We start from the raw sequence: 12,479 nt of genomic DNA on the forward strand, positions 1-12,479 counted from the left end.
ATTTTTCATTAATCTAGAAAGCAGTGTGAGTAAAAACTTCAGCGATGGATCATTCCTGTTAGAAGATATGAATTAGTGCTAAACTAGACTTAGGAATAGGCATAGCTATTTGGAGACATGGTGTATGATAAAGGTAATGTCACAAATTAGTGGGGAAGAAATAGGTAATGGTGCTTAGAAAATTGGCTAATGTATGGAGAAAAATAAAGTTGGATCCCTACCTCAAACTATGTAAAACAAAGACATTCTAAAATGATTGAAGACCTAAATGAAGGTAAAGTGTTAAGGCCAGTTGGAAAAATCAGAGAATGTCATTGTGACCTTGGGGTGAGGATAGATTTGTTAAGTAAGATCCCCAAGGCACAATCCATAAGATTTGATACCTTCGACTACTTCATAATTAAAGATTTCTGGTCAACAAAGCTAGAGATGTATATATATTAGGAGAAAATATTCGCAATGTTTAAAACTGACAAGGGATTGAATATGTAAAAGACTGAATATAGAAGGAACTACTGTAAATCAGGAAGAAAAATAAAACACAAAATAAGGGGCGCCTGGATGGCTCAGTCGGTTAAGCATCTGTCTTTGGGTCAGGTCATGATCTCAGGGTCCTGGGACTGAGCCCCGTATTAGGCTGTCTGCTAAGCGAGGAGTCTGCTTCTTTCTCCCTCTCCTTCTTCCTCTGTGCTCGCTGTCTTTCTCTCTCTCAAATAAATAAATAAAATCTTTAAAAAAACACAAAATAAAAATGGGCAAAGAATATAAATAGGTAAAATCTAAAGGGAAAACCAGAATGACTAGTAAATATATTATCTCATTGGTAATTAGAGAAACGCAAATTAAAATGTTAATGTGTTTTTACTTTGTATCTGTTGGTTTGGCAAAAATAAGAAACTGAGTTTTCATGGGGAATGAAAACTTGGGGAGTTTCAACTGGTGCATCCATTCTGGAGAACAAATGGGCCAACACTTAATTGGAATTCAGTAATATCCTGGATGCAGTATTACATAGTTTTTAAGAGTGTGGCTCTGGGGCTATACTGCCCGAGTTTGAATCCCAGCTGTCTTTTGCTAATTGTGTGATCTTGGTAAGCCACTTAACTTCTTGGTGCCTTAGTTTCTTCATCTGTGAAATGGAGATAATCGTACCTACCTCATAGATTTATTGTGAGCTTAGAACAGTGCTTGCACATAGTATGTGTCACAAAGTTGTTGGCTGTTGTTATTATTATTGTCTTCCTATTCATCAAGTATTGATAGCCAGCTTCCAAGATGCCCCCCCCCCCATGATCCCTGCTCCTGGTATTCAAGCCCTGCATAGTCACCTCCCATAATTAATAAGGCCGTCCTGTGTAACCAATAGGATGTACTAGAAAAGTGTGAGTTCTGAGGCTAGGTCATAAAAGACATTGAATCTGTTTTGTACTTTCTTGGATCCCTTTCTCTGGAAGAAGCTGGCTACCATGTTATGAGGACACTCAAGCAGCCATCTTTAGAGGTCCACGTGGAGAGGAACTAAGGCCTCTCACTAGTAGACGGCCCTGAGTTACCCATTGGTGTGAGTGAACCACCTTGGAAGTGGATACTCTACCTCCATTCAAACCTTTAGATGAATGTGGCCATGATCGACATGTGACCACAACCTCATGAGAGATCCTGAGCCAGAATCACTTAGCTCTAAATTCTTTACCCAAAGAAACAGTGAGATAATAGGTGTTCATTTTTTAAAAAAGATTTTGTTTATTTATTAGAGCACAAGCAGGGGGAGTGGCAGTCAGAGGGAGAGGGAAAGGCTGGCTCCCTGCTGAGTAGGGAGCCTGATGCCGCTCTTGATCCTAGGACCCCAGGATTACAACCTGAGCCAAAGGCAGATGATTAACTGACAGCCCCCCAGGTGCCCCTAGGTGTTCATTTTTTAAAAAGCTTTATTGAGATCTAGCTCACATTTCTGTTTACTCATTTCAGTTTACTCATTTCCCATGAAGTATAGTTTAGTGGTTTTTAATTAATTTTAAAATGTTTGGATCACTCTGTGAGTATAAGAACTTTGTATCCATTAGCATCCATCACTCCCCGCTTGTCCCCAACTCCCCTGTCGCCTGGCAACTACTCATCTACTCTGTCTCTCTAGATTTGCCTATTAGAGACATTTCACGTAGTATGTGAATGGGGCTGTCATACAGTATGTGGACTTTTGTGTGTAACTCTTTTCACTGAGCATAATGTTTTTAAGTTTCATCTGTGTTGTAGTACATATCAGTCCCTCATTCCTCCTTTTGACTGAATAAGATTCCCTTGTGTGGATAGCATATTTTATTCATGTATTGGTTGATGGACATTTGAGTTGTTTCTACTTTCTGCCTGTTGTGAATGATGCTGCCATGAACATTTATGTACAAGTTTTTGTATGGACACACTTTTTCATTTCTCTTGAAACTGAATTGCTAGGTCATAAGGTAACACCATGTTTAACTTTTGGAGGAACTGCCAAACTTCCAAAGCAGCGTATGAGAGTTCCAGTTTCTTCACGTCTTTGCCAACACCTATTACTCTCTGCCTTGATTACAGCCATGCTTGTGGGTGTGAAGTGGTCACACTTTCCTAATGCCTGATGTTGTTTAACATTTTTATATATCTTCTTTGGAGAAACGTTTATTCAAATCCTTTGCCCATTTTCCAGTTGGATGGTCATACGTACATGTGCACGGACACACACATACACACAGATGCATGCTTATGTAGAGTTCTTTATATATTCTGGTTACAAGTCTCTTACCAGATACACGATTTACCAACATTATCCCTCATTCTGTGGGTGTTATTGTTTTAAGCTGCTGAGTTTTTGAGGTAATTTGTTATATAGCAATAGGTAACTAATGCATTAAGTATGTGTATACTCTACATCAAAGCAGTCCCTGGCTATAGCCTTTGGAGAAACTTGCACAGATCCACAAGGAGTTACATAAAAGGATGTTTATGTATAGTTTGGGTAGCAAGGAGCTGGAAGCAATTTAGATGTCTGTCCCTAAGGGAATTGATAAAATGTGGTATATGCATATGATAGAATATTATAAAAGCAGTCAGACACAGGCAGTTAGGAACTGCTGTGACATGACAGACTCCAGGTGAGGAAAATAAAGAAGAATTCAGTTTACAGCCAAAGCCAGCTAAGTAAATTAAACACGCTAAGCAACATCTTTTAAGGAAGTTACATACACCTTAACTCACTGGAATAGGTCTGTGGGAGGGGACAGAACGGGACTGGAAGGGGGAATGATGGAGGGAAGGAGAAACAGAAGAGAGGCCTCACATGGATGAACGTGGCATGTGGTCACTGCAGTTCTGTGCACCTGAGGCCCCAAGCACAGATCCAGAAGCAAGGTCTTACTCTAATGGAATTGACATTTTGCACTGTATTAGGCTAAACTGTCATGACAGCCACCAGATGGAGTAACATCACAATAGAAGTTTGGTTTTTTTTCTCCTCCTTCACTCATGTAACGTCCAGGATAGTTTCAGATTGGGGTAGTGGGAGGGGCATACTTTATTCCATGCAGTCGTTTAGGGACCAGGCTGATGCCAGTGCTAACGCAGCCTACAAGGTTGCTCTGGGTGGTGTCACTTTAGTGAGTTGAGCAGAGCTTGGGAGATTGCTTAGCAGATATAACAGGCCAGCTCTAGAAGTGGCGCAAACTTCCTCTCACATTCTGTTCGCTAGAACGTAGGTGCGTGGTCCGCCTAATTCAAGAGAGCCTCGGAAATGCAATGCACACCCAGGAAGAAGGGAAAAATGGATGTTTATGGACAGCTCTGGTCTCTGCTGCAGTGTGTACTTCCCAGACTCCTAAAGAAAGGCTGTCCATCCTCCAGCCATCTGAGACATATGTGGATTTTGAAGCAATTTTGAAATCTGAAAATTCCCAAAGGGACTCTGTTCTCTAACTGGAGAGTCTCCGCTGGAGTCACAGCCAAGTTGAAGATGTCTCTTCCCTCACTCTGGCTAGTAGCTGTCGGAGAAGTGCTTAGGCAGAGAGAGAAAGGGTAAGCTGGGATTGCGTCTAGAATCAGCATTTGTGAGATGGAGGTATGTCAGAGAGGAGACAAGCCCAGAAAACAAACTCAAAGGTTCTACAGTTAGCATGAAGCAGAGCTGGGACTAGAACCTAGTGTCCTACTGGGTTGCACACTGCCTTTCCGGGCCTTTGGCTCCTTGCTGTAAACATTATGTAAAAAGGCCCAAGGTTAGAACATTAGTGGTGAAACTGGTGAAATCCAAATAAAGTCGAGTTTAGTTCCTAGAAATACACCATTGTTAATCTCTTAGTTTTGGCAAACGTGCCATAGTTATGTAAGCAGTTTAACAGTCAAGAACTTTGGGTAAAGAGTAACAAAACAGAACTCTCTATATTATCTTTACAACTTGCTGTAAGTTTAAAATTTTTTCCAAAATAACAAGTTTATTTTACAGAAAGGCCCCAGTGAATATAGGCTCTGGGCCCTGGAGCCTACTCATAAGTTACTACTTTGGAGTTTATACTTTTGCAAGCTGTTTTGTAAGCCATCCCCTTTCTTTGGCCAGAAGTGGCAGTGAGTACATTTAACTCCTAGCCCTTTGTCACAACTCCTGTACGCAGCTGGGTTTTATTTCCATATGGGTTCACGTTGTAACTTCATTTTAGTAGGGCCCCACAAGTTGTTTCTTAGGAACAACTTACTTTACGAGGCTATTGTGGACTGAATGTTGAACTCCCCCACCCCCATCCCATGTTGAAATCCTAGCCCCAAGGTGATGGTATTAGGAGGTAGGACTTTGGGAGGTGATTAGGTCCTGAGGGTGGAGCCTCGTGAATGAGATTAGTGGCCTCGTAAAAGATACCCCAGAGAGGTCCCTTGTTCTTTCTACCATGTGAGGACAAAGTGAGAAGCTGGCCTCCAAATCAGGAAGCCAGCCCTTGCCATACACCAAGCTGCTAGTGTCTTGATCTTGGACCCCGCCCCCCAGCCTCCAGAGCTGTGAGAAATAAATACATGTTGTTTAAGCACCCCCAGTGTATGGTATTTTTGTTATAGCAGCCTGAATGGACTAAGTAAGACAGGCTCCAATTTTTTTGGAAATCTTAAACCATGTTTTCTTTTTCCCTTAACAAAGGAGTCTATCTGTCTCCAAGCAGAGACTGAGGTGGAGGGGAGCAGATAGATCCTACTGTAGGTGAGCTCTGCGTTCAGTAAGCATTGGTGAACATTTATAAATTCCTTTCCCTCGATTTCTCGCCTTCGTGTGCAGGAGCACAGCACACTGTCCTGGGCAGAGACCTAGCTCCAAGCCTGTCCGGCGCGTGGCTGCCTGTCATTTCCTAGGCTGGCTACTAGAGGGCAGTGTGATATGCCTTTTCCTGAATGGAGGAGGGCCCTGGGTAATAAGCCTTAGCATCCCTCAAGGATATGGGTGGCTACATTCAGTTGCCTCTTCCACTTCTTATCCCTACCTTAAAACCAGAAACATGATCCTGTTTTCAATATGGTAAATATTTTAGACCTGGTATTTAGATTTTGATCACAACCTCCCTTAGGCCTTGAAGTACTTTCTCCACATGGCAGATTTTGTTTGTTTGCGTGAATTAAATGCAGACCCTCCTGTTCTCCTTCCTTTCCTGTGCCTCTTTTTCCACTCTGAAGTTTAGACCTCAGCGGCAGTGAGCAATACTAAAAACCACTGGATTTTACACCTCAAAAGGGTGAATTTTATGGTATGTGAATGATAATCTCAAAGAATGTAAAGGGGAAAAAAAGCAGCAGTGAGCAGACACTGTAGCTCAAATAGAATGTAATTAATTGATGGTACTGACTTGAGAAAAGTCTCAGTGCTTTGCCGTTCATTTGTTAGTTAGAGGGAAACACCCTGAGTTCTTTTTCCCTCAGCTATCCGGCAACACACTGACCTTCTAGGACACACAGTGCATTGTTCCTTTCTAACCAGGTTACTCACCCTTGCTCAGGTAGTTTCAAAGAGCTGGATTAGGGTTAGGGTGTGGCTGGGAAATCCCAGTGGGAAAGCTGAATCCACGCGGTGAGGTGGTTTTCGTGGGACCTCCGTTCTAAATTTGTGTTGGTGAGGAGACGTGTGTCCTGAACTGTGCATTTTTGCATAGATTATTTGGGCAGTTTCTTTCCCCAGATGATTATTACATTTGGGGATTTTGAGTCCTGCTGTTGTCATAAGTACTTTTGGAGCCGGCTTTCAGGCAGCTGGACTGGCCTGTAAAAATAGGCAGAGAGATTATGGGGCCAGGCTGGAGCTGAGTTGTGTCTCCCCCATGATACTGGCTTTTTTTTTTTCCCATATGCAGACAACTACGGATGGTATCTGGGAAGACTCAGTCTTTCTTTTGTACCTGAACGTTTTCCTTTGTTCAGTAGAGACGTTGTGTTTGGCTCCCATTTGATGCTGTTGACCTTGGGCTTACACAGCTTCAACCTTTCAGAAAACAAGGGCATGTAGGAGGTCCTGGTGGTAGTTTGGTCCTCAGTCGGTGCCTGTGAACCCACGCCCTTTCGAGGGGACAGAGAGCAGTCAGCAGNAAAAGGAGCAAATCTTCCCCTCCCTGCGTATTATGCTTAGCACCCTCTGCCAGCTAAGGAGTTACAAGGAGTCACGGAGAAAATGCGATGTCTGGTGCTTAGTAAGCAAGGTTTGTTTTCTTTTTCTTTTGGCAGAGGAGAAAACATTTGTGCAGAGAGGTTAACTTGCTCAGAATTGCTCTAGGTTGGGGATTTAAACATCAGACTCCTCTCCCGATCATTCACCCCCCACCCACCCTTAAGCCTGTAGCAAAGTGAGAGGTGAAGGCAGTACCCAGGGGACGACAGAAGTTCGTACCTGCAGCTTCTCATGGCCTCTGTGATGAGAGTCTCCATAGTGTACTTGGGAGAATTGCTTGCTGGCAGTTTCCGTTTGTAACTTGGCTTTGAAGACCCTGAGTGTGCTGGAGGGGCACTTATCCTTGACTCTTTTTACCAAGGGTTTGGGAGGAGGTAGATTAGGCATCTGGAAAGAGAAGAATGCTTTCTGGGGAAATAATAATAATAATGATTTTAATTGCTATCTTTGGTTAAGTACTTACCACGTGTCAAACATACCTTAAGAGCATACATATCTCACCTCTTGGTCAGGGACAAATATCAGAGTCCGTAAGTGGCTGCATATTCAGGAAAGTAAAATTTTTGGATTTCCCAAGAGTGGTGGGGTTGGGGTGTTCTGGCAGGGTACACCTTCTCCCTTGTTCCCCGTATACCCCAGTCCCCCCTCCTTGGGTTGAGGGAGTAGTTGAGACCCTCATGCTGATTACCTCTTGACAGAGAGCTTGGGCACTTTACCCTGGTCACTGTGTCTCCATCAAACTTGACAGTGTTCTTCCTACCCAGGAGGGTCATCTCCTGCTTCAGCCATCTCGGCCTCTGATGCTGATGCATAGTGGGCTGCCAGCTAGGGGCAGTGTCTTTCTGCACAGCCTGGATATATTTGCTGCATGGGGTGAAAACATTTCTACAAGTCGGGACCTGTACCTATGAACCAATCCAGGCATGCCAAATAGAGGGCACTGTGCCATCTACATGCTTTTTTTGCTTTTCATTTGTGTGTCTGCCTAAACTATACAGAGTATTTTCAGGTAATTTCAAATACAAATTTATTTCTTCCCTGAAAATAAAATTTTAATTTATTTTATCTCTGCTTCTTTTCACACTCCCCAGTTATCATGCTAAGACCCAGCAGAGAGGACGCAGCCAAAGGATAGGGCAACGGAGAGCCTTTCTAAAGCATTCTGGTAGGCAGCTAGAGGCTATGGCTAAGAGAATGTGGTCTTGGGAAATGAACTTGGAAGTGTGTGTTTGGGGTAGGGCGCGAAGAGCTCTCTCATTTGCTAGGCTGGCATCCCTGCTCCCTTCCCAGTGAAAGCTCTCCTTTCCTTCACCACTTTGGAATAGGACTCCAGTTCTGTAACGTTTGTGTGACACTGTGTGCATATTCCTGGCTTTGCTTTGGAGCAGAGCCTTCTAACCTTTCAGGATGAGTCAGAGAAGGTAGAGGGCCATTCTGAGCCACCAAGGGAAGCAGGCTTTAATAGACGAGTAGCCAGGACAAGGCTGGGGAAATGGAGTGCCTGATTATCTGTAGTTTCATGAGGACTGGATAAGCCTGGCTACTCTACAATTAGAGCTTGCAATTAGAGCTGGCTTGCAATTAGAGTTCATGTCTCCCAGAGATGCGGAGGGGAAGAGATTGACTCCCAGTTATGAACAGCATGCAGTTTGTCCTGGCCCAAAACTTAGGTGAAGCGAGGACGAAGTAAATCTGAACTAGTAGGAGATCCAAGATTCTGAAACAATTAGCCCTTTGCTTTGTTGCCTTCTAAAGCTATGTCTCTGAATTAGAAGACTGAGTTCTGAATTATACAGATCTTCCTTGACTTATGATGAGGTTGTATCTCCCTAAACCTATTGTAAGTTGAAAATATCAGAAGTGGAAATGCATTTAATGCAGCTAACCTACTGAAAGTCATAGCTTAGCCTAGCCTATCTTAGACGTGCTCAGCACACTTATTATTAGCCTACAGTGGGGCAACATCATCTAACACAAAGCCTACTTTATAATAAAGTGTTGGGTAGCTCATGTAGCTTTTTGAATACTGTATTGAAAGTGAAAACCAGAATGGTTGCATGTGAGCAGAAAGGTTGTCAGGGTGTTGGCTGTTGACCCTCATGATCGCGGGGCTGACTGGTAGCTGACGTTCACTGCCGTGGCTCAGCATCACCAGAGAGTATTGTACTGTGTATTGCTAGCCTGGGGAAAACTTGGAAGTACGGTTTCTACTAAATGCATATCACTTTGGCACCATCATAAAGTTGAAAAATTGTAAGTCAGACCATCATAAGTTGGGGACAGGCTAGTACCTTTCTCTTGGGCAATAGAGCCCTCGTCTGGCCACTTCCCCCACAGCAACCCTGCAGCTTGCCAAGAGTTCTGGTTACTCACTCTATCTCCTGGCTGCTTTTGTTTGGGTCAGTTTTGAGGACTTGATGCCACCCCGAGGCTTGGAAGTTACTCTGGTATTGGCTGATACACTCCATGTAGCCTGGATGCATTATTGGTGCTATTTTTCTGCCCTGAATGTGAACTGGGATCATTGACTCGCCAAGAAGAGGGTTCTGGAAGGAAATCTGATGAGTAGTGGTCATGTGGTAGTCACCTGAGGGGAGCAAGAAAGTGTGCAGAGGGCCTCCTCTGTGTGGGAAAGTCTTGAGAGTAAAAGTGGGGACCTGGACCCCAGCCTTGGCTCCTGCACAGCTGGTTCTATTTAACTAAACCTTTTATAATGGGAATAATAGTTGCACATATAAGAACATTGCCTCTTAGGGCGCCTGGGTGGCACAGCCGTTAAGTGTCTGCCTTCGGCTCAGGGCGTGATTCTGGCATTATGGGATCGAGCCCCACATTAGGCTCCTCCGCTATGAGCCTGCTTCTTCCTTTCCCACACCCCCTGCTTGTGTTCCCTCTCTGCTGGCTGTCTCTATCTCTGTCGAATAAATAAATAAAATCTTTAAAAAAAAAAAAAAAGAACATTGCCTCTCCCACCACACTGACCTTCAGGGCTGTCTCCAAAGACCAGAACTAAAGAATTCCTAGTGTGGAATTCAGATTATCCTCCTACCCCTTTTTGGATCACCTGAGCTTTGAAAGCCTGGATGACAGGGCTGCCCCGCTGGTCCCGCGTAAACAGGAAGGAGGGTAGGCTAGGATGGGGTTATTGGTGTGGTCCCCTCCAAGAGTGGTTCCAGCTGAACTTGTAGGCAAATACTGCCTGCAGGGCTCTTGAAGAGACAGGGCTGGGGCCCTTGCTGCTTATTGTATTCTCCTGGCCTGGTGGTTCCCACCCCTGGGTAAGGTGAAGTGGGTGTGTTGGAAACAGAGGGCTTTATACAGAATGCCACTCCCCCCCCCTTTTTGCCCCCAGGCTAAGACTCACCTGAATGGGAGGACTTCTTCCCTTGGTAAGTCACTGGCTCCTTCCTGCAGGGCTTGTAACATTCTCTGTAGGTGGTACTGAAGGGGAGCCACTGAGGCTTGCAGTACTGGCTGAAGAAGCTTGGGGGCTGCGTCTGGGGAGGAACCTTGGAAAGGGGCTCCAGGCGGTATTTAATATCTCCTGGGGCTATTTCCTTCTGGGCTTCTGTCTCCTGCAAAGCAACCCCCCACCGCTGCTTCCCCACCGTGGGAAGTTAACATTTGCCTCTTTGCTCACAGGGGTCCTTCTTATCTCCCCATCATGAATAGGGGAAGTCAGTGGGGGATCAGTCTCCTAGAGTGAGAGGTCATCAAAGACTAGGCAGGTGCTACTTTCTAGCAAGTTACTTCGCTTCTCTGAGCCATAGTGTCCTTATTTGTAAACTCACTTCTTGGGTTATTGAGAGGCTCTGAAATAAAGTAGCATAGCGTCTGGCGTGTAGGAGTGCTTCATAAATAGTATCTTCTCTTAAAATGGTAACAGCAAGATACTTCCAGAGTGTTTCTGCTGTATCAATGGCTCATGTCCCTGTCGGCTCCACTCTCCCTCCCCAACTTACCTCAACACCAGGATGGCTGTTCTCTGGCTGGGTTTGGAGAGCTGGTGTGTCTTGCTGGGTGGGATTGAGGGCTGTGCTATTTGAAGAAGGGTGGGCAAGTGGGCAGAGTCTTCTGTGCCCTAGAGAGGGGGTGTCTAGAGCAGGGGGAGGAGGAGTGAGTCTTCCCTGTTTACTTCCTGGCAGCCTTCCCTTACCCGTTACCCCCGCTCTCCCCAGCGCGGGGTTGCTGCTGGTGGCCATGGTGTTCAGACAGGACTGAAACTGAGTTTATTTGAGGCCTGAGCAGTAAGAACTGTGCAGGAAGTGGGAGGGGGGCAGGTTGGTTGGGGAGGAGGGTTGCTTTCTCTACATTTAAGGGCATATGGCATTTGGAAAGCAGTTATTTTTAATGAGCATTTCAGGTATTTATTTATTTATTTATTTATTTATTTATCTATCTATCTATCTATCTGGCCTTGAAAGGAATGTTGGTTGCGAGAGGGCAGCTTACAATGACATCGGTTAGTGGTGGACTCACCAATTGATGGACTGAACTCTGGATAGGGGGTTGCCTGATCCCAGGGATTGATGCCATTGCTGTGTCTGTGTTTCCTAAGAGGCAGAGGAAAGAGGAGTCTCTAGGAGCACAAGAGGGTTTGAGCTGAGTCAGGGGTTTGTTGGCCTGCTACTTTGGAAGCCGCAAGGGTGTACCCCATGGGACCTGTAGAAGCCCCTCCACAGGGATCTGCTAGTAGCTGACCCTCTTTCAGGGAGAGGGAAGAAGGGTGGCCCTCTACACTGGTCACACTGAGACAGCATTTTAGGTTAAAGGGTGGAAGATTGGGAGAGAAGGGCCTGCTGCCCTTTTGGAAGCAGCTTTTCGGCTGGCGAAGAAGGAACGTTTTTGACTGGCCAGTGTACAGTGGAGGCTGCAGGGTAGGGTGTGCGGTGTCCTGCGGGATGGAAAAAGGACCTGCCAAGGGTACATTTTACCTGCAGTTGATGTGGGGAGGTTGCAGTTGTAGTGGGGTGCAGGTGAAAAGAACTCTGTGGGGAGGTGTGCCCTTGAACCATTGAGGTCCAAGCACGCCCTGAGTGAGAGCAGTACCCAGGACAGGAAGCGTCTTGTGTCATCTGCCTGTCAACCCTGCATTAGAGGAACAGAGGCAGACAGCAGGAGCTTTGGGGACAGGTAGGAGGGCAGTGAGAAGGGGGATGCGGGGTAGGGGGTGACCAGAGGACACTCAGCTATAGTCACAGAGCCCACAGACATGGCTGAAGGTGGGCATTGTAGACCTCTAGCTTTCTGGGTTGTGATCACACTAGCGTCCTTGCTCAGCCTGCCCTCTGTCCCCAGCTCCTGAGTGAGTGCTGTACTTTGGCAGTTCTGCATTGTTTCTGAGGTTTGGTGTCTTAGGTTGCCTTGGTCCTCCTCACTGAATATGAAAGACACCCTACTGGTTTTGGGCTAGGAGGTGGAAGCCACTGTTTGCCGGACAATAGACTCCCTGGACCAGCAGCTAGGGGAGGGGGGCGATTGTGTGATTGATCAGGCCTCAAGACTGTTGGACCTTATCTCCGCCACCAGCCTGGATCACCACTGTGTGTGGGAGATGTGTGTGTGCATGTGCACGTGTATGTGTGTATGTGCCTACGCGCTGGCCCTTTAGAAAATGTCTGTTGTTTTCTACCCTGATCTCCACTCCCCATGTGAGACACACCCACACCCACACCCACACACCAGTTGTTGTCCCGAGACAGAAGGTTGACCTGCGTCTTGTCAGCTGTATAGATTTGGCCAGTAGCTGACACTCTTTCAGAACACTCCCCATGTGAGGCACACACACACACACACACACACACACACACACACACAC

The 12,479-nt window shown here is 45.7% G+C and overlaps 1 long non-coding RNA gene across 1 annotated transcript; it reads right to left on the reverse strand.

Annotated features, from left to right (window-relative positions):
• Window positions 1-5,706: 5,706 nt before the first annotated feature.
• Window positions 5,707-12,473, reverse strand: LOC121102924. The gene is made up of 4 exons (XR_005835074.1): window positions 10,026-12,473; window positions 6,881-7,048; window positions 6,396-6,552; window positions 5,707-6,259 (listed from the first exon to the last, which is right to left on the reverse strand). It is a non-coding gene; the product is annotated as an uncharacterized LOC121102924 (long non-coding RNA).
• Window positions 12,474-12,479: the final 6 nt, after the last annotated feature.

Source organism: Ursus maritimus, unplaced genomic scaffold (assembly GCF_017311325.1).
Source record: "Ursus maritimus isolate PB19 unplaced genomic scaffold, ASM1731132v1 scaffold_16, whole genome shotgun sequence".
Taxonomy (NCBI): domain Eukaryota; kingdom Metazoa; phylum Chordata; class Mammalia; order Carnivora; family Ursidae; genus Ursus; species Ursus maritimus.